Raw genomic sequence first — 27,845 nt, 5'->3', positions numbered from 1 at the left:
ACGAAGGGCCACATTTAGTTTACGAATGATTGCGCGGTCCACTTGACATGGTAGGTATATTCTAGTTTCACCGACTACAGATCAAAGAAAAAACAAACAAAGCACCTAAATTATTAGAACAACGAAAATACGAAGATACAGTAAAGTCAAAAGTTTTAACCACACATAAATATTTACGGGAAGTATGGCACTGCGTTTATCCGACAAGTTTGTCAATCATAGGTGCAATGGACGATGTAGAAATGCGGAACGGATTTTTCACGTGGCTGTCAGAAATTAGTCTTACGGGGGATTTTACTTGGTTCATCCTTGAAAAAAAAATTGCTCGTAGAAGTGAATGCTGTCAAATATTGAGGTCATGAAACTGCCTCTTCTAGCTTCACAGAAAAAAATACAGGAAAACAGATTGAAATACATGGCAGACGATGAAAATAAATTCAAACATGTCTCACTTACAAAAACGACCATAAATGGACATAAAAGAAGCTTTCGATAGCTAGGTGGTGCTTCTCGTGCGTTTGAACGACATTTTTTATTAGAAGTTTCAATAAAGGCTCAGATTTGTGAAAGACATTGTGATTCAAATAATACTACGCGGGCCACTCGGAAATCTTCTGCGGGCCACATGTGGCCCGCGGGCCACGGGTTTGACGACTCTAACATAGATGGTCAACAGCAGCAGCCAGAGCAGCTTTATTGAATTTATTCATTTTTTCCCCGATTACTTACTTATTACTACTTCACCTAGACCTCGATCATTGCTGTTTAAATATAGCAAGGCACTTTCTAGTTCATTTCGCAAACTTTTCCTTCAGTGTTCTTTAAAATGGCATTACTTGGAAACTTGATCGACTTTATGTAAACCAAAATTCCTAGATAATTGAATAGAATCAAATTCTTTGAAATATGGAAAGTAGGCTATTCTAAACGTCCTGTCATTTGGACCCCCAAATAAAAGTCTTCATGCAATAACTTCTGGCATTCTGAACATCTTACAATCTCGCATCACACTGAATATGATGTGAGCATGTAGGCAGCACACGCAATGCAATCTCCAAGGGCGGTACATTTACGTTGGAAGTAACTTTACTATGTACACAGCTTACAAGCCGAAAAGAAACCCCAAACTAATTACACAATTAGCATTTCAGAACCCACTCTCCTACCAAAACGTACTTCACATCTATGATATATATTGTAATATGCGTCCTTACGTGAATTACTTTCTCACTTTTCTCTCCACCTACCTACGCGACGAGAAGCTTCAATCAAATATAGAAAATAATGGTACCTTACGACGACATATATATAACTTGAATCAAAGTTTGGGATCGGACTCTGCTTCCAGCGTCATCTAAGGTCAGCTCGGTTCATTGAAGTGGCTGTAATCAATTTCTGCTGATTCAAACCCTATAAATAATGCCATGAAAACTAAGCCGATTTTATGTAAATGTTAATTTTTCTTTACCGTTTAAATAGACAAAAATACAGATAGAGAGAGCTGATAGAAAATAAAGAAAGTATATTATGCACTGTGTAAAACGATTGGTGACTCAAAGGCAAGTGGGCTCAATAGAGTCCCTGGTGTATCATAGCTGGTAAAAGCAGGAAAAACGGTTTTAATAAATTTATTTGCCACAGGTCTCGTGTCTCAGCGTTCCACTTTTGTTTGATAGAATTCCACTCATCTCTAGTTCCACAGAGAAACAAATTGGTCAGATTGAACGAGAATGAAAAACAACTTTTTTCTCTGAAATATGCAGAAGTCTTCGTTTTTATTCTAAAAAAGTATTTATTATTTACTCCATTTTAAGAGAGCAATGTCCGAAGATGGGTACGAATGTACAATGACTAACAATGACACAGTACCCGTAGCTTACGGTGTCTACAAATGCCGTTTTCTAATTTGTGCCATTTTAGGGCATTTGTCTCACATTTACCAAATTCCCACTATTCCAACTGAACTGTTACCATATAGATTATAGAATATATATATATATATATATATATATATATATCTTGAAGCAAATGATTACGGTATTCACATGAGGTGATAATCATACAATTGGGACACGAATTATTTTGACGCGTAACTCACCACAAAGTTCGTTATCTAAACATTCAACATTTTCAATTCCAAATAGCAAATCAAGTCTCAACGCGAAGCAATCCACATCGGTGGTATCGATAAGAATATGTAATGAAGTTGCCTTGACTGAGGCTGCTTCTGTTGACCACACCCAAATTTTTGACCAATGACCCTCAATGATTTCGCTTTCGATGTCTTTGTTACAGTGTATATAAAATAAGTTAAACGAAGTCACACTTTATTGATTTGAAAGATGATGCACTCCGAATAAATTTTGACCAATAATATTCATAACCACTGCGATTCATTGATTTGTTCAAAGTGAATTTCTTATATATATTTCCTCTTCTTATTCGGGTACAAGGGGGAGAAAAAGGTCCGGCACTACTTTGACAATGATTTGAACCACACTTTGTGATATCTCTCACCAATTCATGCTACGAATTGTTTTTTTGCAATACATATAAAACTTTTGATATGTCAAGAGTATGTATTTCACACAAATATTTACTTAACTCAATTCAGGATATATATATGAACTTACTTTGAAAGCTTTATTGCCTTTATCACAAATTTTAATAAACTCGTGATGAATTAGCTTTAGTTGAACAAATGAGCAAACATATATATGCTTGAAGTAAAATTAGCATTAGAAATACAACAGAATTTTCCACGGCGTAACTATAGGTTTTATATCCGTGCCAATTGCATACCGCCATAATAATGAAAAGATGCCCAATTTCGTTTTACTGCATGGTTTCGTTCAATTTTATGAACATTTCTCTTTTCTGGGTATTTATTTCAAAGCATAATAAAACAGTCAAATAATATTCTTGCAGTAAGGATTTTGAAACGTAGTATCATATAATATGATGGAATGAAGAATGTCGTGATCGATATTCCTTACTGTAACTTTTCTAAAACTTTGATTTCGAAAGTCATTAATTTCAGAGTGATTTTTATTTTCTGAATTATATTCTGCCGTTTTTTTTGCGAAAACCTAAAGCTTTACAACTGTAAAGTACACCTAGAAAATGTGCAGATATATAACAGTACATGGAAGAGAATTGTAAACGAAGCTGTAGAAATCATGTAGTATCTCTGGAAACGTCATTTTCTATCCCGTCTGATATCTACATGGAATGACTTACATCTGACGATATAATTCTGAAAATCTTGCTGGAAGAAGGTTGTTTAAACTGCATTATGTTGACATGCATCCTATTTCCAACAGCGTGCATTACTGTGGTTATAGATATCCATAGCCATCCAACCTCGTTCATTTATTACAAATGTGGTTTGACACCAAATGAGAATGTAGACTGGTCTCAAGCAAGTATTTATGAACGTATTTGATGTATGAAGTATACATGCTAAACTAATGGAATACTTCAATAAGTAATTATGAGAACGCTTGCCCTTCGAAATGGGGTACGGCAATTTTGGGAAACTCTTTAATACCCAATTGCAAATAAGATCAAATTATATTTAACTTTTCTTGATAGATACCTTCTTCAGTCTGATATCTGTCATCTAAATCTCCAGATGGAATGTTTTCGAGAGTAGTCAATTGTCAAGCTATAAACAATATCACAAATGACGTCCAAGTCATTTCGACCCGGCGTACTGGTATCTAAGATTACACCACAATTTTCAGATTGGTTCAACGTTTCTTTCCTACAAAAACTCTTTGCAATTCCGAGGATTTTTTTCGTTAAATATGTCATTCAAGAAAAGAACTTGGTCTGATGACTATTTGAAGTATGGCTTTACCTGCTCAACTGAACGTGACTCCAATGCGATAATGGCGTGAAAATTGCCCCTTTTGAATCGAAGCCACGTATCTCTCAATTGGTTATCGAAAAACAGCAGCAGAAGTATCACTAATAAATCTAATGAATAATTGAAGTTTACTGTTTCTTGCAAGTTATTCTGCTACAACCAATGGAGCAATCAGTTTTTCAGATCCGATAGTAAATAAAGCAAGTATTCCAAACATTGTCTATCAAACAAACAGTGAAATTGGTGAATATTTGTCTGAATATTTATTTGCTATATCTTTCTATAATAGGATGAGTGGATATAATATGAGTCAAACAATCCAATTTTCGGAGGTGGCATGGAGAAAAATTTAGAGACGATGTCACATTCAAATCAATCAAAGTATTACTGACGCCAAGAAGATCTTCCGCTGTTGGATATGGTGTTGGTGTAAACACTCCGATCCATCGAATCCCTGAAAAATTTGAGACTTTGTTGTAATAAACGTTGTATTATGAAAATATTTACTGTAGTGAATATTAGTAAGAACTGATCAAAACTAAGTACACCAAGATATCCGTTTTGGTATCAAATTTCACACAATTTGGATTTTATTTCATTTTATTAGATTTTGACATCTGTTATTTTGTGCGTGACTGATTGCGCTGGAAACACAATGCTACTATGTTTTTTTGTCTCATTTAACGCATTTGATGTTTCTCGAAACGGGGACTTAAAGTATAAGATTTCTACTCATGTTTCCTTTCACGCAAAGTAAAAACTAATTTGTTCCCTGCAATTGTTACACTTCAAAGATTACCTTCAAATTTATTACAATCAACAGCAAGAATATATGTTAAATAATCTGATGCAAATAAGATCTTTGTGTTGCTATTCACATGAGATTCAACTGTAAGGATAAACACATAAGTTATACAAATGTTTGTGTTACAAGTGGTCGCAATAGAAAGTAATGTACAAATATTAAATAAATCAGATCATAAATTAGGATTTCCATTAGATTTCTTCCGTTTACTATTGGGTTACTTGGTATATATTATACAACAGTATCGCATATCGCCTTTTTGTTATGGTGATAGATTGCAACAGTGCTTAGTTTGTTTTTTTAAAAAGGCATAAGTTTCGGTATTTTGTCAGATCTATGACTTTCTATTTTTTAAAACTTTTCCTTAAAGATGCTAAGCTATTATATGATAACACAAAAACTGTGTTGACGTGTGTTGAAGATTTTTCTCCAAGATATATTATCGCATGATGTTTGCAAATTCTCCTTGTAGAACTTAGGTTCATTTGTGCATATACTGTGTCCATGTCTATTTGATTTCGATTGAAAAAGCCTTGGCATCGAAATTTCTAAGACCTTTTCTGAAAAAGTTCATACGCGCAAATCTAAATTCTTCCAACCAAGAGTTAGTTATAGTAAATTACATTCTCACGTAAGTTCGTTTTGGCAAGTGAGCAAACGTTTGTTGCAAAACTATATTGGCGAAAAAATCCGGGTTGACAGTAGCTTTATTTTAAGAAATGTAATTCGTCATGGCAAGCCATGGCAAGCCTTGTTAATACTTTTCTTCTTTGGTCGGTGTCACGACATTCTGTTTCCTGTTGAAAATACCTCAAAAATAGAAGAGAAAATATTGATTAAGACAAATAAGATAGGCAAATATGGATGGAGCATATTACTAAAAAAGATTTATTATCAAATATTCAATATCAACAATGAACATAATACTTCGTGCATTACTGTATCAGTATTAATATGATCAAAAAAGTATTATATCAAACTAAAATCAAAATGAACACTAGATAGAAAGAGTAAGCCTGACTAATGAAACACTTGTAACATACTTACCGGAATTTCAGATTTGTCTCCGATTCCTTTTTTTTTCAATTTCTCCATTGCCTTCAAAATTCTGTGCCTGATAAGCTAAGATAGTATTAACAATATCTAAGCCTAATAGAATTCGTAAAAATATTTACATGTAATTTGTAGATTTTCCTTGCATCCGTCTTTTCCTAATTTTCCCAGTCCCTTCATAGTTCTGTGCCTGGGAAGCTAGAATAATATTAAATATATCTAAGCCTAATAAAAACCTTATAATTCCTAATGCCGGGAAGGGGTCTGAATCTATCTATACCAAATAAAATATTAAAAACAAAAAAGCCATGGCAACCCCTGTTAATACTTTTCTTCTTTTGTCAGTGTCACGATCTTGTTTTCCTGTTGAAAATATCTCCAAAAATACAATAGAAAATAATGAATATGACAGAGAAGAGAGCTAAATATGGAAACAGCATATTACAAAAAAAGCTTATTGAAAAATATACAATATCAGTAATAAACGACAATATAATTAATAAATCAATAATATACAATAACAGTAATTAAAATAAGAATAATGTAAAACGAAAGAATTATTTTAAACTTATCATACCAGGACATCAAATACAGGATTGCATTGCAGGGTGTTAGAATACAATTAACAATTGTATTTAGTTTTCTGAACTATGATTTAAATCATTAATAAATATACAATCAAAAATCCTTTCGCAATTATTCAAATTACATAAATAGTTCCTCACGGGTCGACCCATGTTTTAACTTTCGCATATCATCCTTTTACAGTGTTTATGACATTTTGGTATAGTTTTAAACAGCAGTCTTATTTGATATATAAGACATGTGTATGTGCTGCCCAATGCATTTGTTTGCGCTCACATATTGGTAATCAGTGCACATATATACGAGCTTAAAGTTCGTATGGCAATGAAATACAGTCTCAAACAACAGTCTATTTTTCTATATCGAAGTCTTGTGTGTGGACTCGATGCATTTGTTGGCTAGCACATCTCAGGTATCTTTAATAAAACTCTTCTTTATATTCAAATAATTGAGTTGTATTTTTTTTTTTTTTTTGAAAAACAGAAAGATTCGTCAAGTTCCATAATTGAAGAATCCTGTGAAAATATATATACATTTAGTTATTATGTCCTTTCATAGTAGAGGGAGTAAATTATGAGCAACTTATTACGTATGATGAGGCTCTACAAGACGCCTATAACGTGTTGGGCGGTGACACTGCGCGACATCTTATAACCTGCCAGTTTTCTCGATATTAACAACTCCACATCTTTGAATATGATTGAAGTCCATTACTGGCAATGAAATATCCAGTCTACATGAACAAAGTACAAGAAACGAATAATATGTGATGAAAAACGTCAAATAGTGTGATGATAAAAAGGATTATTGTAGAGGTCGAAACGCATAATGTAGAAGCCAAAACTATTAACCCTACTTTTCACGTATGCCAATATATTGGGACATCTGTCATACTTGGTCATAATGTATTGGGTTGCTAAAGTTTACGACCAACCTAAGTATGTCGACAACAATATGCAAACAATAGCAACATTAATTTATGTAATATGAATAAACCCTATCATTTAATTAAAACCTCTTTCTTTCGGGCAAGAATTTAACCGCTTATGAAGATATGGCCCTAATATGATTGTGAGTTTAACGTCTTATCGTGGACTAAGTCAAAACAAAACCAATAAGAAACTTTTGCGTCACTTTTTAAGCATGATACATGCTTGTCCGTTGTTCGTTTTCACGGTAGCGCGTCATTTTTCTTAATTATATTTTCAATTTTACGAGTTTTATATCTTATAAGTATTTGAAAAGCAAAAAATTATACAATGAATCTTATCCTATTTGAACGAAATTAATTTGAGCAAACGAGCATTCGATTTCGACTTGTAAACGAGCTAAAAAATGATTACACGCACAATAATAAACAAACAATGATTACGTCCGCGAGAAATTCCTCGCGTCGACAAGCGTTCGTTGTTTCTTTATTATCTAGAGTTCCACGCCGTCTAGAATAGCAGGTTTAGACTTGTCTGGTAGAAGACGTAATTGACCTTTTTGAGAGAACTGGTTGTCGAATCGGTTTCGCTTGGATTGATCACACCGTTAGTAAAACAAAACTTTTTAAAAAAAAAAATCTCTCATTTTCAACGTAACACGGTCTAGCGAATAGCACACGCTATTCGAAAAACGTCTGGCATAAAGCGACGAAATACCGCATTCCGATGAAATTAAAGTGAAAGCTCTCGCACGTTTGAACAAACAGTTATGACAATTTTTAGAAGGGGTATACAAAATTATCCAGCAGATTCGGCTGCATAGGGTCCAAAATAAAAAACAAGCAAACAATCCGATTATTACAGCAATTAAATTAACACTGCTTGAACGACAAACCTCTAATGCGAATTAACTTTTAAATAGCCGACCTGCAGTGATCCGAAATAACTATAAACAAACAAGAATATGAAGAGACAAGACCGATACAAGATTTTTTTGAAGTCAACATGCCTCTTTTCTGCCCCCGTACAGAAGATGAATTGCCTTAAAGAAAAAAGGGTGCTCCCGAAGTATGTGAACCAAGATGGCGGACATCGGAACGTAACATGGGTAACAGGTTAGGGTTAGGCGATAATTTTTTTCCAATTTTCTTATTTTAGCCCTATTATCAGTTCGAAGACTAGCAAAGAGCCTCCCGTAGTATTTATACCTAAAATTATGGCCTAACCCTAACCTAGTACACATATTACATTCCGATGTCCGCCATCTTGGTTCGCATACTTCGGGAGCCCCGAAAAAGGTATACGAGCGGTCATTCACCGAAAGTACAATGCCCGATAACTTTCGAAATAACCCCGGGTCAAATATATATACGGAAGAAAACAATTAAACTTTGTCTGTTGCTGAGAAAATAAATCTTAGTAGTAGTATGTGTAACATACTATTACATGCTTGAGATGGCTTAAAAAGATGGTATTTGATATCATACGAGTTTTTTAAGTTTGCAGTGCAAGAGTACATTGTTTTACAACATATTATTTGATACAATAACGCATGAAGTGTATATCTATTTTAAACATTACATTAACGTCCATTATATTATGCTAGAGATTCCAACTAAAAGATTTACCGATACCTTTTGTCGCCGATACCAATCCGACAACAACGATAAAACGACGATATTAATATTTTAAAGCAGAAATTGCCGACATTTACATGCTATGTAATTATTATCTCAGGTGTGCAGTCCAAACAAGTTAAAGTAACAGTTTGCAAGCATTATTCATGCCACACAATTTTTCAGATTTGAAAAAGCCATATTTCAGAAAAAAAGAAATTAATGTTTTGGATCCTGATACGTTTTTTTGATTTAAATACATTGCACACTGATGTTAATTATATCGGTGTTCGGGTAGAAAACTCATCGGGTTTGGCTACTGTAGGTGGTAAAATAAATAAATGTTCACTCAATCTATCCAACTGATAAATCGAGTTGTGTGCGCAGAATTTTATGCCATGCCAACGTCCTATTTTGTATTTTGCTCATCGAAAAACTCACATTCGATATATTTCTTCATAATTTTTATGGTATGTTGAAATTGTCAATATAAAAAATAGGTTGCAAAATTAGCCAAATTAGTTGAGCTAGTTGGGCTGATAAATGGCTAAAATCAGTTCATAATCATATTCCCGTTTCTATTCGCGCGGTTGGGAAACATCATTGCTCCTACCTAACGAGGCTCATACCGCGAACACGATCACTCCAGGCAAAAAATAATTTTTATATCAGTATTTCAACCTTCAACTTTTTAAAACATTCAGGAATAGATTAAAAGTTAATTATTTTGAAAATATGAGTCCACATTTAACCGATATCGATACGAATACCGATACCAAAATATTGCCGATATTACCGATACCTTTTACCGAAAGCCTTTTATATTAGCTTTGACCAGCACTGACAGCATGTATAACGACATTGATGTTTGTTTTAAGCAGAAGGTAAAACACTCATTTCAAGCATTCCAAACCGAAATTGGAATAAATGAAAAGTCAATATACGGCAATTAATGATAAAATAAAACTAGTAAATAATACACGATAGTAATATGAACATTTGTTAAAAAATCACTATTCAAGGCAGACAATATTATTGCAAAATGAACATATCATATTGGGTTAGTTTAGCTGTCCTCAGTTAAAATTTGGGCGTGTAGTAGAAACAAGTAGAACAAGTAGAAAATGCGTGTAAAAATTCACACTATAATATTATGTTCTTTTTTAAACCAAGAGCAAAAAACTGTAAAATCAAAAACTATCATATAAAGTCTTGACAACATAAAAAATGGAAAAGTATGAAACGCAAAGAACTACAGAAACAAATGTTCGTAGAAGTATGTAATGAACAGACATTTTTCTTCTTTACAGGTATCCCATATTTTCCTCTTTAAAATGTTAACGGCGTTCTATATTTTGTACTAAACCCAAAGAGGGTTTATTTGATTTGGGAGATTTGTTTTCTTTAATATTTATAGTCACGTTAACATATTTTAGAATATGATTTTAAAACAATCGCACTACAAATTTTATGATGTACCTACATGAAAGCCGGTAGAATTCGCATTTTTATTTTTTCAAAAGCTCAAACTGATATGATTTTGTCACAATTACATCCAACACGCGCCTTCAGTTAACAGTTAGTTGGACGTGTTTTATTCTAAAATATTCTAACACTCTCCAACATTAAAATTAGAAGCAAGTTAAAGTAGTAAAACGAGTTTATAAATGTCCACTTATTAGCAGAGGATCAGCTAAAATAGAAGAACAAACGATTGGCCAAAGGCTTAAATATTATGGCTCGGCATGTGTGCAATGTAACTTGGATATTTTCTGCTTTGCCAGCCTGTTTGGGACTGATTTCTATGCGCTGGAAAATATGAATATCCAATGTAAGCGTCAAGTATACAACAGTGCAGCATACAACAGATTTAGCAACCAATCACAAGAAATCATTTTTTTTACTACATTGGATACCCGACAGCCAGAGTGCACCTTCTGAAAAGGAGTCGAAACAACAACCGTTGGAATATCAAGCGCACAAACCGAGGATAAACAGATCGAGCAATAATCAAACACATCAATTTAATCACAATCAAAAACTATATGAAATATTTTGTACAGAGACAAAACAAAATGTGAAAGGAAAAACTAGCCTTGACAAAATGAAAAATTTGAAATGTTAGGAACTCCGGAAAAACGGCCCGCGAATGAACCCGAACGACTTTCGCGATTATTGCTGCATATTATTGTATTTTATTATTTCCAGTTTCGTGTACAAAAGGACCACTTATTAGCAGAGAATCAGCTAAACTAAAAACATACGATTAAGCGAGGAGGGAATAATAAATATGACCTGGCATACGTGCAGTGTAACTAAGATTTTTCTAGCTTGTCAGCTTGCTTAAAACATGTTACTTTTTTGTTCAAAAATTTACCATTTCAATACAAATATTAGAAACTATGAATATTCAGTGTCAGCGTCGGATTAATAACAATTCAGCTAATAAAACAGAACTAGACAGAAAACAACAGAAAATATCATTTTACTTCCTACAAGCATATTAAAAAGTTAATATTTAGGGTTGAAAATACGATAAAATTCCACGAGAAACTCAATGTTGGCTCGTGGGATACTAAGTAATTACTTTTCACCCAGTTATTTGTATCTGGTCCTCCTGTATTATAATTTGTACAACCCTGCTGTTTAATTTACATTTTTTACCACCAGTGAATTCACTAAGGGAGACAAAATCCGAAAAGTTAATTGCGTTTTTATATGAATCTGTTGCTGTGCAGCTTTCAAACATCTGATCAAGCGTTTTTGTTATGGTGGAGATATGGTGAGAGAAATTTTGTATAAAAAAGGGTGTTAGAAACAAGAATTTTGCAGTTCATTTACCTCTCTTCATTACATAGCTTAAGATTTTCGCAAAATATCGTTATATAATACAGCATTGCTCTGCAAAAGTATTCGCAATCCCTAATGAAGAACAAACTGATCAGTGTCGTTGCGACAAAATCAGAAAATTCGAAAGTTCTCATGTTCCGTGCTTTCGAATCTACCAATTTATTACGCTTCATCAGAGAATTAGAAGTGACCATTTCATTTCTTTCTTAAATTTGTGGAAACGTCCAACGCTTTTTTATTGATACGTTTGCTTTCATTTCCCCACTATTTAACTTTTTAGCTTAACATTCTTACTTTGCATCTTTACTGTTTTACTCTTACAATAAACATCATTTAGCATTCACAAATGTATTTTTGTACGGCTGAGAAATTAACGCGACAATGACTTAGAAATAAATTATTATTTATCAGAATTTTTTGTATTTAAATAAAAATTTACCAAAGAAATCTGGGTCGGGCATTCAAGTTAACAACAGAATTCAATTCAATTCAACGAAAGCATTAATTTCAAAAAACACCACCGAATGCAGATTTCAAATTTTTAAATTATTCCTAACCCGAATCCTAACCCAAGCTGGACAACCACTAATTTGTTATTGCATTCAATTCAATGAAGGCCTTTTTATTTTTCAAATCAAATCTCTCATTTTTCAAAGAAACATTTACAACTGTGGTAATATACCTAAATAATTAGTATATTGCACTATACGTTTTTTCAAAAATATTGAATTGTTTCCAACCTTTCGGACCCAGCGGGGAAAAATTTGAATAATCCATTAAATCGAGAATTGAATAAATAACTTAATTCAACAAAAAGTTGTGGTGGGACAATGTGGTATTCGAAGATGGTAAATTTTACAAAAATTGATTGATTTCAGAAAAATATTAAATTATTTCGATCTAATTTCGGCTTGGGGGTTAAAATTTGAATGTACCAACAATTTTTCGAACTATGACATTATGTGAACTATATGAATTATGTCAAGTTTTGGGTTTATGAATGACCGAAAATGTAATTTGATAAATTAGATATGTAATCGATATATATTTAAACAAATCTATTCGTACCTGTCTGCTCTAGCGATATGGCAACATCAAATAAAATAATACACTTTAGATTTTCCAAATTCTAAACCCTAACGAGCCTGTCAAACCCCTGCGGTATCCTGAAAGCTCCCGCCAAACCCCATTGTACCAGATGGTTGAAATTAAGAGCCCAATTAAGACTTTATAAAGGGGAAGCATAATTTCGTGCAAGGTTATAGAAAATGAAAAGATTCAGGTTGAAAATCCTTGGTTTGCCGTAGCAATCGAAGATGTTTCAAAGTCATAAGCAGAAAGCATCAAAGGGCACTATCATATAAGCACAAACACCGAAGCGCGCACCATCCGCGTAGATGACGGGTTCACTAAAACTTACAAACTTACAACTGCGAAACGCTATACAAACAGCAACGCTAATTTATAAGTTGTTGAACGTGTAAGTTTAAATATCTGAGATGAACTGTACTTAAATTTGCATAATTAGTAGACGATGTGATAGAAATTCCCATAATAGAAAACTGTTTTAATTTGAAGGAACCTCGTCGAACCTTTGTTACCCCAACAAAAAACAAAAAGTCGATTGAACCCTGGTTAAAAACTACTCTTCTAGACTATTGAAAAACTAACAAAACGCTATGGCAACGAAATAAACAAATAAAGTACGAATACAATAAATACTATAAAATGAGACCCGAACAATTATATTAATGCAGCCGCAATTGCCCCATTACTAGTATTATAACCCCATTGCTGGCGGACTGGCGCATACTTCGATACTTGTCGAACGATGGGAGAACGCCCGAAAAGAAACATAACCCGCGTCTTTCGAGAATTGTGCATACGGAATTAACAAAGCAGAAACATTTATTGCATACCAGCTAAAAACTGCACACCTTCCGTGAACTAGCTGGTGGAAAACATTGCATTATATGACTTTACGAAATTATATAAATAAAATCTTGCGGAACATCTTGTGAGGATAATTCAAACATTTGCAGTTCTTCCTGACTAGCGGGATTTAACATGATATATCAGTTTATACCTGACAAAATATGAATTGAAAGATTTATAAGATTACATACTTGCTCTTTACTCTTTGGACTATATAGGCTTCCATCCCACTCCGTGAGGCACCAGACTAATAACAATGTCCGTTTGATGCAATGACCCTTTCAATCAGTGATTTAGAAAACTGAAAATGAATATATAGTTTCATTATCAAGTTTTGGATTACAAATCACAAAAAATGCTTATTAACAGAGGTAAAGCAAAGGTAAGCTTATATTAAAAATACATAAACAATATTATTTTGACCACGTAGAAATGCCATTATTGCCGATTTATTCATGTGGTTAGTATCAATAAAAAAGTGTTTTAACAAAGTTGAGTTACGTGAACATTCAACAGTAAGTATTGTAGTGATTACCAATTTGCGAAATTCTTTAATTAATATTTAACACGAAAGTAATACCGACATGATCTAAAATTAAACGCACAGAAATGTCCAACTATTCGCTCCACAAATATCGCACCCCGGGGTCAATAATGATGATATTGTTCGCCTAAAATTGGGACCGTAATTTACAAACTGTGATAGAAATCCTACACCGAATACAGAAATCACAATAAAATTAATTTATGTTGTGAATGCACTTGTTGTCCCTCTTTGCCGATGTGAACTCACAATCATGTCCGAAATATAAAAACTACGATATCCACCGTGATAATTAATAATTACTAGTGAATAAAAAAGTGCTTGAATATAGTCTAACAACATTAATTGGAATGTCGGCCGCCAAAACGATCGCGGTGACAAATAATTCACTGAGGCCTTCGATTACGACAAAATTATGAAATAAAAAACGCCTCACTGTTCTAGTAAAATCCGAAAAAAAAAATATTGTCACGACGGAGGTTTCGGCGGCCGACATCCCAATTGATGTCGTTCAAAATGACAATACTGATTATTCGGTGTCCGTTAAAAATATTCGATTAACTCGATTAAAAAATACGATTTTGCCCGCCACGGATCACGGCGCAAGTAAATAATCATTGAATGGAAATAAAAGTTCAACTTCATAACAATAAATTTCAAGTAATAGTTTTAAATTTCATGCATTTGATCGGCGCTACACTCGAGCGTATTTTTGTACATATAAACCATTATGACACTACTGACATCTGCGAGTTTTAGTTCTCTCTGAAATTAATTTTCCCGAATTTTTGATGTTTTATTTCTAAATGCGGGTACCCGCTGACTACGAATTAATAGTAGACGTTTGAAATACGACTTGTAAAATATTCACCAACACCATCAGGCAAAGAGAGACGGACTACAACGTAACTGTGGAATTTCGCTGTGAACGGCCATACATTTTAGTTTATTAAACGCATTACGTCGTCGTGAATTGCACTTTTGGCGCACTCTTTTAATTTCGTCGTAACCCCCATTGAAAAATCCTGGCTGCGCCCCTGGATGCGGCAATATTTAAAATGCTGTATTTATTGGCTTAATTGTGTTCAATGAAACCTGTAGTTGCGACGACTTACGTCTTACGACAATATAAAATCATTACAACTCAAAAACTCGATCAGCGGACTTGAAATGAAGAACAGTGAAACCAAGTGTAACAACACTGAATCAGCCCCGCGCAGGCCTGTCACTCTGATTCTTTTTAAGGTTTCACCGTTTGAAATATCCCAAGATTTAGACAAAATACGAACGATTGTAATTTAAATTATTGCAAAAAAAATCGATCTAGATATCTTGCATTAATTATTTTATATATCACATCACATACCGAAAAAAAGTCGTATGCGGCTTCATAGGTAGTTAGTTTCAAAATAGACAAAAGTACATCGCGTGCACAATTTACTGTGTTTCGATTTCAGTTACTATTATGGTATATATTTTAAAGAAATCCTAACATAACACCAATTTTTGTGATTTACAATGTCTAAAAAGCGTATTCAATCTGCTGCGAGACTGATAAAACAAAACTCATGATGATATCTTCCGTTTTATATTTTAATTTTAATATTTTATAATGCCGCAATCAAGAAATTGGGTTGCGGATTCACCTCTTTATCATTTATTTCTTCACCGATTTTTATAATATAGTATTCTAACTTGTTTGTGATGAATGTAAATTAGAAAGATTCAGAAGATTTTAATAACATACTTGCTCTTTAGACTCGAATCATCCACCTCTCTCAGTGATGCATAATCGGACAAATAACTCCGCATGTCTTTTGATGTATTATGATAAACTGTCTTTTCCGCTTTCAAGAAGAGTTTTAGAAAGCTGAACTTTATGTGAGATAATGAACTGTAAGTAAATTTTGTATAATATTGATTTGAATAAATATAGTTGTTCGAACTAAGTCATTAATAAGTTTTAGATTTATAAGTTACGGGAAATGTAATTTGACAGGAGCACAGCACTTATACTTTGGATACATAAAATAAAAATATTAATTTTCAGTTCATTGACAAATTATTCAGATTCCCCCCCTTACTTACTAACAATACTTTGGAATGAATGGTGTATAATATTGCAACACATCATATAAATTTTATTTGTATTCATTGAATAGCACGTTGAAAATACGGCTATTAAGAAATGTAAATATCAAAAATAAGGCGGAAAAGATAAAATTTAACAAATATTCCTGTTTCTAATTACCTTTACGCCCATCAAAAAATTGTCCACGCTCTTGTGATAAGCTATGCTTGTTCTAAAGATACGAGGACAACAACTTGTACTGATATTCATTGACGTTCATTCTATATTATTTGCAGATTTTCAATATTATAAATATTACTTATTCGGAATGAACTGTCAGTGTGCTATGTTTCTCATTATCTAAATTTTAACTAGTGAATTATTTATTAGTGTGTTATATTTTACCTTCAAGTTCTCTATAGTCTTCTCTTCCCATCCCAGAGACCTGAAAATATACATTTATAAATAACTTCAGCCAAAGACATTTTAGACATTATATATATAAATATAAGAACATGACAGATCATAACTAGGGAATAAACGATAGAGAAATAGGAATATATTCCCAGATTCAAACACTTATGAACATAAGGCTACTAGCAATAGGATATAGGCTGACTATAGTAGATTTACAATTGGTGGGATCTCATGTATATATATAGTAACCTTCGAAATTTTAGTTTGGGACACAAATCCCATTGTTAACCAATACTAAAGGATTCCCGGTTATATTGATGCATATTGATGCACTTGATTCTACTCACTCATATAATAATATACTCGTTATTGGAATCTTAATGCGATTTTAGTTCGAAACACATGAGAACACGAATGTCATGGTTAACTGGTACCAAAGGGGGTACACGATTAATTAGGTCAGGTTTATTTTTTCCAACCAGCAAAAAGTATCACAACCATAAAATACGACACAAACAAAATTTACACCGTTTTACTGGGGAAGGGACGTCGCGGGGAACCAAACTGGCGATCGAGCAGCGACACCCAAGTTCCTAATATCTAATTTAAAAAGTAAGAATTCTATAGTTTTGAAACCACTATATCTTATATTGACGGTGAGTACCGTATATAAAAGAGACCATTTAGTAGAAATTATATAGAAGAGTTTACATTAATTAAGCTATTCTTAATGCACATGATTAGGCATAACATGACGTGACCCGCACTAACAACAGGGAAAATATGACACATATTTCTATGTCTCTATTTTTAAATAGTTATGAACATGTATGGAATGATAACTTAGGACTTTTAGCGAGGGGATAAGAATCAAGAAGAAGTTTACACTTGGTTGAATATAATTCATACAGTATCGTTTTTGGAAATTTTAGTTGCTTTAAGGTGTAAGATTAACGGCGATTCCAGTTTGAAATAGTTGGGAACATCATTGGCATGAATATCAACTGTGAACTACCAGAGCGTACAGGTCACAATGAGCTACAGTTACATTTAAAAAATTAGCCTGATTACTTTATATAGTATGGTAGTTAGTGTCAACTACCATTTGTGGCAAAAACGCTCATCAGATTAATGAAAAAGGCCAGGACTACGTTTCCAGACATGTCAGACATATTAGTATATATAGGCACCCTATGATAAACAACAAGTTAAACAATAAGTTTTAATATTTGCATGGTTTTTGTTGGGGTTGTGTTTTGACCGAATTACACTTAACGAGGCATAGTTCAAATTCTTACAGTATCTCTGCAGATATACACGTGCTGAACTAAAAGTATCAATATGAAAAAATTTCACTGTTTGTCGTAATCACAACGTGACACCCTATTGCGGTGAAACGCCTTTTATTTATGCTGGCCTAATAACCTTTAAATAGACTGACATTACAAGATAGTAATTGGCCTTTCGGTTTGGACGATTAAACGAAACGACAGCAGATGGGACAACACAGCAGTTAGCCCCTACGCTGTACTGACTATGCCATTATTCACCGGATATTGCTACAATTAATTCGTAGGACAGAATATTTAATTCCGCGATTCTACGAAATGAGCATGGTTTGGTTTAACAGATTTTGTCATAAACAATTATTAGCGCGCATTGGTGCCCAAACTGACAAAAATAAGATCAATTTAAAGCATTCTTGTACCTCGACTATTGGGCGGGAACGAAAAAAAGCTTAATTTTTATTTCTAAAACATGGCCCTAGCCTTATTCACTGGATCGACTCAGCAGCCAGAATAAAACGGTAGTTGTGCGAATCATGTTATGATGAAATTTTGAGATTGTAATTTTTAGAAAATTTCATTTGACACACAAACCAAAACTTATACTCAATATATTGAAAGTAATATTTGTATGTAGATTTTCCGAAAAAAATACAATATATCATTTATCTATACTATAGACATCTAAATTGAAAAGCTTTCAAATGATTTGGTTACATACTTGCTCTTCAGACTTGATAGGCCTCCATCTCACTCAGTGATGAAAAGCTGGCACTTGACGAATTTCTTTTGCTACAATGATAAATTCTTCTGTCAACTTTCAAGCAGTGTTTTAAAAAGCTGAAAGGTAACTCCCTATTTTAAAAAAACTATAGTTTATTTTTAAAATATAATTTCTACAATTGATGAATATGAGAAGGAAGTATAATGCATGGGCTTATTGAAAAGTAACTCCCTATTTTAAAAAAACTATAGTTTATTTTTAAAATATAATTTCTACAATTAATGAATATGAGAAGGAAGTATAATGCATGGGCTTTTATTTAAAATTCAATATGGGCGCCTTTATTTGCCACCAGCTTCTCAAGTCGACCAGGAATCGCATCAACTGATTTCGCAAGAAACTCTTGCGGGATGGAAGTCATAACTTCACGTATTCGCCCCTCAAGTTCTTCCAAATTTCTTGGTTTGGTTGAGTAGACTTCCTCTTTCAGCCAACCCCAGAGAAAAAAGTCGCAGGGTGTTAAGTCAGGACTTCTGGCAGGCCATTCGTGCGAACCGCGACGACCCATCCATCTTCCAGGAAATTGAGCATTTAGCCATTCACGAACAACAATAGCAAAGTGTGGAGGAGCTCCATCTTGCATGAAAATCAAATCTTCAATATTTTCCCAAGCACTGATAATTGGCCAAATTTCATCTTTCAACATAGCGAGGTACCTTTCGGCATTCATGGTATCGCGAAGAATGAAGGGACCCACAATCCTATCAAAAGTAATTCCACACCATACCGTTACTTTGGATCGATTTTGCATTTTTTCACAGGTAACACGAGGATCTTCTTCCGCCCAGTAGTGGCAGTTATGACGGTTCACAAATCCACCTATGTGGAATACAGCTTCATCACTCCATAGAATATTTTTAAAAAGGTTGGGCCAATCTCTAAACCAAGCCAACATTATTTCACCAAACTCCATACGAATGTCAAAGTCTTCTGCAGAGAGTGCTTGACAGTAATGCGGCTTCCAAGCACGCCATTTAAGCTCGTTTTTTAGCACATTACGTACACAATGAAAGGAGAGCCCACTTTCTCTTGTTGCTTGACGAATTGACTTATGTGGGCTACGGGTAAACATTTCTTTAACAACTTGCACTACCTCAGGATCTCTGGATTTGGAAGGACGACCGCTTCTTTGAGTATCAGCCACAGATCCTGTGGTCATAAGTTTTTTATGACAATTCTTGATCGTCTTCGGGTCAATTTGGGCATGTTTTCCCTTAATAGTTCTCCACCATCTTTGCACTTGAACAATGCATCCCCAAACTTCATAACGCGCGGCTATCTGGGCACGTTCCTGTAGAGTAAGACGTCCAGCCATTTTTGTAGGGTTTTGAAATAAAATAAATTTGAAAAGATTGAAATTGAACAATATTTAAACAAATCTGAAAGGAAAACAAGAACATAAATTAAATTGCCATATATTAAGTAATATATACACATAAATTTAGAAACATGAAACATGATATAGCATTTGAATAAATTGTATTTATTTTAAAATAGGGAGTTACTTTTCAATCACCCTGTATATGTCATGATTTTGTGCAAGCCAATTCTAAATTTGAGTTAAACTAAATTTCGTTGAGCCAACTATGTCATTAGGTAGTTAATTCAGACAAATGTTATTTGACAGAGGCACTGCAAAGCAAAAAATAGACGTTAGTTTCAATAAAATACGCAACGGGTAAATTTCGACATTAGATTTCATAAAAGCCAAACTTTTCTCCGATTTTTTGTTAAATACACAAAACTAAGAAAGTTTAGACGAATAAAATTTATTCAGCGATTGCCATTAAATTTCAAATATTATAGATTACCATAGAAATTGCTTTTCATCGACCTTACAGTTACAGGTATATGTAATCATTCAATTTCATAAATACAGCTCCATATTTTATAACATACCAGGTGTAGTTTTCAAACTGCACGAGTTGCAAATATTACAATAAAAGTAAAACACCCAATGAACTTTTATAACTGTTTCATGGAGTATATGACTAATTACCTCTGATCAGTAACTTGTAAAATTATCACATTGTTCACGGTGGGGATCGCAAACTGGGGATCGCTATTCAGCAGAGAAGCGAGCAACGAATTTTTGGGGGCGCAAAGGGTACACCAGTTTGATACAAGGTACTATATTAATAGTACTATTTCGGACTTCTGCTTTAAAACACAATTAATAAAACATGGACGGAATCTAAATCTTAAATTTCGATAGAATGCACAGGATCAAATATACAGCGTAACAATGTTGGCTTGCATTGAACTATTTAGCCTTTTAAACGTGAACGTGGGTTGTACTTTTTTGGAATTTTGATTCGAAAGACAATTATTAAAACTTGTGAAAATATAAATCCGCCGCAGGCCTGTCACTCTGATTCTTTTTAAGGGTTCACCGTTTGAAATATCCCAAGATTTAGACAAAATACGAACGATTGTAATTTAAATTATTGCAAAAAAAATCGATCTAGATATCTTGCATTAATTATTTTATATATCACATCACATACCGAGAAAAAGTCGTATGCGGCTTCATAGGTAGTTAGTTTCAAAATAGACAAAAGTACATCGCGTGCACAATTTACTGTGTTTCGATTTCAGTTACTATCATGGTATATATTTTAAAGAAATCCTAACATAACACCAAATTTTGTGATTTACAATGTCTAAAAAGCGTATTCAATCTGCTGCGAGACTGCTAAAACAAAACTCATGATGGTATCTTCCGTTTTATATTTTAATTTTAATATTTTATTATGCCGCAATCAAGAAATTGGGTTGCGGATTCACCTCTTTATCATTTATTTCTTCACCGATTTTTATAATATAGTATTCTAACTTGTTTGTGATGAATAAAAATTAGAAAGATTCAGAAGATTTTAATAACATACTTGCTCTTTAGACTCGAATCATCCACCTCTCTCAGTGATGCATAATCGGACAAATAACTCCGCATGTCTTTTGATGTATTATGATAAACTGTCTTTTCCGCTCTCAAGAAGAGTTTTAGAAAGCTGAACTTTATGCGAGATAATGAACTGTAAGTAAATTTTGTATAATATTGATTTGAATAAATATAGTTGTTCGAACTAAGTCATTAATAAGTTTTAGATTTATAAGTGACGGGAAATGTAATTTGACAGGAGCACAGACAGCACTTATACTTTGGATACATAAAATAAAAATAATAATTTTCAGTTCATTGACAAATTATTCAGATTCCCCCCCTTATTTACTAACAATACTTTGGAATGAATGGTGTATAATATTGCAACACATCATATAAATTTTATTTGTATTCATTGAATAGCACGTTGAAAATACGGCTATTAAGAAATGTAAATATCAAAAATAAGGCGGAAAAGATAAAATTTAACAAATATTCCTGTTTCTAATTACCTTTACGCCCCTCAAAAAATTGTCCACGCTCTTGTGATAAGCTATGCTTGTTCTAAAGATACGAGGACAACAACTTGTACTGATATTAATTGACGTTCATTCTATATTATTTGCAGATTTTCAATATTATAAATATTACTTATTCGGAATGAACTGTCAGTGTGCTATGTTTCTCATTATCTAAATTTTAACTAGTGAATTATTTATTAGTGTGTTATATTTTACCTTCAAGTTCTCTATAGTCTTCTCTTCCCATCCCAGAGACCTGAAAATATACATTTATAAATAACTTCAGCCAAAGACATTTTAGACATTATATATATAAATATAAGAACATGACAGATCATAACTAGGGAATAAACGATAGAGAAATAAGGAATATATTCCCAGATTCAAACACTTATGAACATAAGGCTACTAGCAATAGGATATAGGCTGACTATAGTAGATTTACAATTGGTGGGATCTCATGTATATATATAGTAACCTTCGAAATTTTAGTTTGGGACACAAATCCCATTGTTAACCAATACTAAAGGATTCCCGGTTATATTGATGCATATTGATGCACTTGATTCTACTCACTCATATAATAATATACCCGTTATTGGAATCTTAATGCGATTTTAGTTCGAAACACATGTGAACACGAATGTCATGGTTAACTGGTACCAAAGGGGGTACACGATTAATTAAGTCAGGTTTATTTTTTCCAACCAGCAAAAAGTATCACAACCATAAAATACGACACAAAGAAAATTTACACCGTTTTACTGGGGAAGGGACGTCGCGGGGAACCAAACTGGCTATCGAGCAGCGACACCCAAGTTCCTAATATCTAATTTAAAAAGTAAGAATTCTATAGTTTTGACACCACTATATCTTATATTGACGGTGAGTACCGTATATGAAAGAGACCATTTAGTAGAAATTATATAGAAGAGTTTACATTAATTAAGCTATTCTTAATGCACATGATTAGGCATAACATGACGTGACCCGCACTAACAACAGGGAAAATATGACACATATTTCTATGTCTCTATTTTTAAATAGTTATGAACATGGATGGAATGATAACTTAGGACTTTTAGCGACGGGATAAGAATCAAGAAGGAGTTTACACTTGGTTGAATATAATTCATACTGTATCGTTTTTGGAAATTTTAGTTGCTTTAAGGTGTAAGATTAACGGCGATTCCAGTTTGAAATAGTTGGGAACATCATTGGCATGAATATCAACTGTGAACTACCAGAGCGTACAGGTCACAATGAGCTACAGTTACATTTAAAAAATCAGCCTGATTACTTTATATAGTATGGTAGTTTGTGTCAACTACCATTTGTGGCAAAAACGCTCATCAGATTAATGAAAAAGGCCAGGACTACGTTTCCAGACATGTCAGACATATTAGTATATATAGGCACCCTATGATAAACAACAAGTTAAACAATAAGTTTTAATATTTGCATGGTTTTTGTTGGGGTTGTGTTTTGACCGAATTACACTTAACGAGGCATAGTTCAAATTCTTACAGTATCTCTGCAGATATACACGTGCTGAACTAAAAGTATCAATATGAAAAAATTTCACTGTTTGTCGTAATCACAACGTGACACCCTATTGCGGTGAAACGCCTTTTATTTATGCTGGCCTAATAACCTTTAAATAGACTGACATTACAAGATAGTAATTGGCCTTTCGGTTTGGACGATTAAACGAAACGACAGCAGATGGGACAACACAGCAGTTAGCCCCTACGCTGTACTGACTATGCCATTATTCACCGGATATTGCTACAGTCAATTCGTAGGACAGAATATTTAATTCCGCGATTCTACGAAATGAGCATGGTTTGGTTTAACAGATTTTGTCATAAACAATTATGAGCGCGCATTGGTGCCCAAACTGACAAAAATAAGATCAATTTAATGCATTCTTGTACCTCGACTATTGGGCGGGAACGAAAAAAAGCTTAATTTTTATTTCTAAAACATGGCCCTAGCCTTATTCACTGGATCGACTCAGCAGCCATAATAAAACGGTAGTTGTGCGAATCATGTTATGATGAAATTTTGAGGTTGTAATTTTTAGAAAATTTCATTTGACACACAAACCAAAACACCAAAACTTATACTCAATATATTGAAAGTAATATTTGTATGTAGATTTTCCGAAAAAAAAAATATATCATTTATCTATACTATAGACATCTAAATTGAAAAGCTTTCAAATGATTTGGTTACATACTTGCTCTTCAGACTTGATAGGCCTCCATCTCACTCAGTGATGAAAAGCTGGCACTTGACGAATTTCTTTTGCTACAATGATAAATTCTTCAGTCAATTTTCAAGCAGTGTTTTTGATTTTCAAAAGCTGAAAATCAATATATATGTCATGATTTTGTGCAAGCCAATTCTAAATTTGAGTTAAACTAAATTTTGTTGAGCCAACTATGTCATTAGGTAGTTAATTCAGACAAATGTTATTTGACAGAGACACTGCAAAGCAAAAAATAGACGTTAGTTTCAATAAAATACGTAACGGGTAAATTTCGACATTAGATTTCATAAAAGCCAAACTTTTCTCCGATTTTTTGTTAAATACACAAAAGTAAGAAAATTTAGACGAATAAAATTTATTCAGCGATTGCCATTAAATTTCAAATATTATAGATTACCATAGAAATTGCTTTTCATCGACCTTACAGTTACAGGTATATGTAATCATTCAATTTCATAAATACAGCTCCATATTTTATAACATACCAGGTGTAGTTTTCAAACTGCACGAGTTGCAAATATTACAATAAAAGTAAAACACCCAATGAACTTTTATAACTGTTTCATGGAGTATATGACTAATTACCTCTGATCAGTAACTTGTAAAATTATCACATTGTTCACGGTGGGGATCGCAAACTGGGGATCGCTATTCAGCAGAGAAGCGAGCAACGAATTTTTGGGGGCGCAAAGGGTACACCAGTTTGATACAAGGTACTATATTAATAGTACTATTTCGGACTTTCGGCTTTAAAACACAATTATTAAAACATGGACGGAATCTAAATCTTAAATTTCGATAGAATGCACAGGATCAAATATACAGCGTAACAATGTTGGCTTGCATTGAACTATTTAGCCTTTTAAACGTGAACGTGGGTTGTACTTTTTTGGAATTTTGATTCGAAAGACAATTATTAAAACTTGTGAAAATGTAAATCTTACAATTTCGAGGGAAAACACACGATCAAATAAGTGGCAATGCCGACTTTGATCGCAAGACCCGAGACGCGGTGCGCTTGCATCTAATTGTTTAGCATTCTAAACGAAAACAGTGGTGTACAGGAATAAAATAGGTCAAAGTCAAATAAAATGTTTAAAAGATATTTACTTGTAAAATTCCTCGTTCGTTGCTTTGTGTCTTTGAATCTATAACCTTTAATAGTTTTGCATCTGAAAAAAGTTAAAATATTGATAAATAAACTGTCGCAGAACTGTAGCTAGCATATTCAATGAACAGCGGGACTGAATCTATCGGATCTTCTGCCAACGCTCCCGCCACGTTTTAAAATGACATATTATTAATTATCCATTTGGGGTTAGGAATGATTTAAAAATGAATTCCCAGCGCAATCTGCATTGCTAACTTAAACTGGATAATTATTAATTCTCTTATTTTGAACGTTGATAGGGTCTTTGTACAAAGATTCAATCTATACAAGGCGATCCGGTAGTATTCGTACCAAGATGGTGCACAACCTGAACCCTAACTAGGTACACATACTGTGTTCAGGTTGTGCGCCGTCTTGGTACAAATACTTTGGGAGCACCCTATACACAATAAAATATGAAAGGGAAAAGGCTACGGCGAATCTCTAATAAACCATTGATTTTGCGCTACATTTGCGAAAGTTTTGAAAGTTATGCATTACATTCATGTAAATCTTGTCCTGTTGAATGCAGCTTACGTAGTGACGTAGATCAGTATATTACGTTTAAATTTCTTAATATGATAAGTCTATGTATTGTCATATAGCTTTTAAGTTCAACCAGTTTTGAGGAAACGATGGAACCCGTTCAATACAAAAGAGAATCACCCACCAATCTAGACTTCTGTATTTAGTTGATAATTCCAATTCGTATAGGCCCGAAAACCTCTAATTTACCACTTATACAATAGAAAAATGAAAGCAATGGAATAGCAAAGAAAACAATAGGTTTAAAGAACATTTAGCTCACCTGAATATTGTTTCAAACTCGCTGTCATAACCCAACAGTCAGCTTGTCCATACATTCTACACAAAATCAAACCTTATCCTACGACGAACATTTGTGACTGCGATGTCGCTTGTGGCTTCCCGCGCACAAATTTTTGACGAAAAAAGCTAACTGATTGTTGTAATCAAATATTTTCAACTGATTACTTTAATTACTCCAGGTTGCCGTTACAATCCGATCACGCTTCTAACGCGTGATCTCAAAGTTGCAGAATGAAGATGACGGTTGGGATTTGCTTCATACATTTTCTAATCGCATAATACCTAGTTCATAGTATTTTCGGGGGTGTTTATCTCGGTGACCGTACATTTGAACTCACGTATATTTAAACCCACGTACATTTGAATCATGTACAAATATCCGTAAAACAAATAAATTTCCATAGGTGCAATAGTACGCAGGTGCAATTGTCGTGGGTTCAGACGTACGTGGTTCAAATGTACGTGGGTTCAAATGTACACGGGTTTAAATGTAATGGAACCGTTTATCTCAGATCTCACATTTTTACATCAGTGACGGGAGCTTAATACAAAGAATCCAGCATTTCCATTATATTTGTCCGTTTTGTTTTTCGAGTAAACGCGCACGTGGATGTCATCAAAAATGTAACCTTCCCTCCACTCCATGAAAGAATACCGGCGTGTTTAGCGTTATATCAATGCATTCTCTAAATTGACGTACAAATCTTAGCTCATTGACTTTCGCAGTCAAGAATGTTTTCATACAATAACGTGGCGGCGATGTCCTTAAAAATGGAGTCACAATGGGTCGTTGTTTCGATGCCTACTGCAGGGCTACTCAACTATTTTTATCGAAGGTCCGCAAACAAAACTTCAAAATTATTTGGGTCCGGTCTTTCCAGAAATGATATTTTGGCCTCTTTAAACGGGCAATTCCTCGACCGACTAATTGTTAGTAGCAAATTAAAATTGTTTATTATGGTGTTATAGTTCTTTTCGTATATATTCAAAACTATGAAAGTTATTGTATAATAGGAATTCAAAAACTGGGGCTAATGATCCAAAATAAATAATTAGGTGCGGTCCTGGCCTACAGTAAAGGTAATTTCTCCGCCCAAACCAAACGGCAGAGACATAACATCAGCAACAGCATTAATCACGGTTCTATTTAAAGTAAATACGATAATTGACTGCTCAAGACAAGTGCATACCGACGACAACGACTGATTCACATATTTGGTGTTATGAAGCTCGTGAAGAGGTAGACTGCTATTTACGGAGCCCCACAATAAGAACGTAACAAAAACAAATTGTTACTTACAGATTAATATTAATGAGTGATTTGAAAATACGCTATTCAATAACTCGGATGTATTTGCTTCTTCTTAAATTTTATTAATGTCATTTTGAGTAAACGAATAGTTCGCGGAGACTCTATAGTTCTGTATGAAGCAATTTGAGT

General features: G+C 33.7%; 1 long non-coding RNA gene across 3 annotated transcripts in view; it reads right to left on the bottom strand.

The window, feature by feature from the left end:
• LOC144425152 (uncharacterized) overlaps window positions 1-26,506 on the bottom strand; it is a 39,623-nt gene extending 13,117 nt beyond the window's left edge. For all 3 annotated transcript variants that reach the window (XR_013477326.1, XR_013477325.1, XR_013477322.1), the window contains exons 1-3: window positions 26,385-26,506; window positions 25,537-25,598; window positions 18,684-18,802 (exon numbers count right to left, since the gene is read on the bottom strand). This is a non-coding gene — a long non-coding RNA (uncharacterized LOC144425152). The remainder of the gene's footprint in view (window positions 1-18,683; window positions 18,803-25,536; window positions 25,599-26,384) is intronic.
• Window positions 26,507-27,845: the final 1,339 nt, after the last annotated feature.

The sequence above is a fragment of the Styela clava genome, chromosome 1 (genome assembly GCF_964204865.1).
Source record: "Styela clava chromosome 1, kaStyClav1.hap1.2, whole genome shotgun sequence".
NCBI lineage: Eukaryota > Metazoa > Chordata > Ascidiacea > Stolidobranchia > Styelidae > Styela > Styela clava.
The sequence above is the reverse complement of the archived record's forward strand: the minus strand, read 5'-3'. Positions and strand labels throughout refer to the sequence as shown.